A 1679-nucleotide genomic window follows, 5' to 3' on the forward strand; every position below is an offset into this window, starting at 1 on the left:
TTAAAAGTTTATTAGAAAATATTTGAAAATGAACGATACAGAGAGTTGAAACGTCAGATATTGGTCATCGGGGGTGACATACAGAGTATAGGGCAATTTTAGTTTTAAATGTTTATTAGAAAATGTTTAAGAATAGATACAACTTTAGATAATGCTTTCCCAGCCAACAGGCCGAGAAGCGATACAGAGAGTTTGTAACATCAGTTACTGGTCATCAGGGGTGACATACAGAGTATAGGGGGATGCTAGTACTTTAGGGTATTGGACAGCACATAACTTTTATACAGTGTGCAATGGCCCCAATGTGGGCTATACTGTGGGTGAGTTCAAGATACCTTCAGCAAGCAGTGAGGGTACATCACGCATACAAGAGTTAAAGACAGTCATAGGTATAAATAAGCAAGCCAGGTAATGGGGATAGAATGACCCTCACATGGCAAAGTTAAGGTCTGTCGCACTCGATCTGAGCACTACACCCCATCTGAGCTCAAAGAGCTGAGCACCCAAGAGCGGCGGCCCGGGCGGGCAGGGGGAGGGGCCCGAGCGGAGGGGCGGAGCCACGTGAGCAGGTATGCAGATCTGTGTGCGAGCAGAGAATCGTGGGAGCGGACGCAGGCTGCCAGGCAGGGCCCGACTTTGGCACCGGGAGCTCGGGGTGGGGAAGGGATGGTCTCCGGGGGCCGCGTCGGGGCAGCTGTCGGCAGTGGGGCCCGGTGTGGGCGAGGCCGGCGGTGGGGACGCGGTGGTCCGCCCCGTGTGTTATAAGTGCGGGGCGAGCGAGGGCGGGCGGCGGCCGGGCAGCAGGAAGTCATACTTACCTGGCAGGGGAGATACCATGATCACGAAGGTGGTTTTCCCAGGATGAGGCTCATCCATTGCACTGCGGGTGTGCTGATCTCTGCGATTTCCCCAAATGCGGGAAACTCAACTGCATAATTTGTGGTAGTGGGGGACTGCGTTCGCACTCTCCTCTGCTGATTGGTTTGAACAACAGACAACTGACAGTGGGCTGTTTAGGCTTAGTGCACTAGAAAGCAGTTGTTATTCTGGGCCTTTGAGAGTGCTCTTTTCCACAGGCCCTGTACTTCTAGGTATCTTTGTCACACGTTCCTCCTTGTAAGCAAAGCTCAGCTCTGAAACTTTACTTGGGTCTCTCTGTGTTCTTGGCTTTCCCTGGTCTTTTGCAGCTGATCTGCTCTCTAGTCTGCTTTTGGGGGGCTTGGACCGGTGCCTTCCTTGGCTCTAAGGGGACCTGCCTGCTCTGCTCCTTTCCCTGCTTGTAGCTTCTTACCCGGCCCTTCTTCTCGGGCTCTTCCTCCTTTGACGGGAGGACGGCCTGTCCAAAACGCCTGTCCCACCAGGTCTCCTCGTCCAACAGGCAGCCTCGCCCCCTGCCCTGGGGCCGCTTTGGCTTTCGCTGTCTGTTCTTGTCTCTTGGTGGCCACCCTGTCTGTGCTACGGAGACTAGGCTGTCACAACCCCATGCTGGAGGAGGGCTTTCCGTCGCTTGAGGCCCACCCACCGCCTGCCCGAATGCCCTTTAGCTACGCTGCGGGTTAGGGCGGCGTGGCCGTGTCGCCCAGGAGCGGGTTTTCCCTTTTGCACACCTCTGACGGACGGAGCTGTTTTGACTTAACTGTTCAGCACGCACCGACCCTCGGGCCTGGGCTGCACGGGGA

At 55.2% G+C, this 1679-nt stretch overlaps 1 non-coding gene across 1 annotated transcript; it reads left to right on the plus strand.

The window, feature by feature from the left end:
- The first annotated feature begins 810 nt into the window (after positions 1–810).
- Positions 811–974, plus strand: LOC123361235. The gene has a single exon (XR_006576127.1). It is a non-coding gene; the product is annotated as a U1 spliceosomal RNA (small nuclear RNA).
- The last annotated feature ends 705 nt before the right edge of the window (positions 975–1679 follow it).

This window comes from Mauremys mutica, unplaced genomic scaffold (genome assembly GCF_020497125.1).
Source record: "Mauremys mutica isolate MM-2020 ecotype Southern unplaced genomic scaffold, ASM2049712v1 Super-Scaffold_100419, whole genome shotgun sequence".
Taxonomy (NCBI): Eukaryota; Metazoa; Chordata; order Testudines; family Geoemydidae; genus Mauremys; species Mauremys mutica.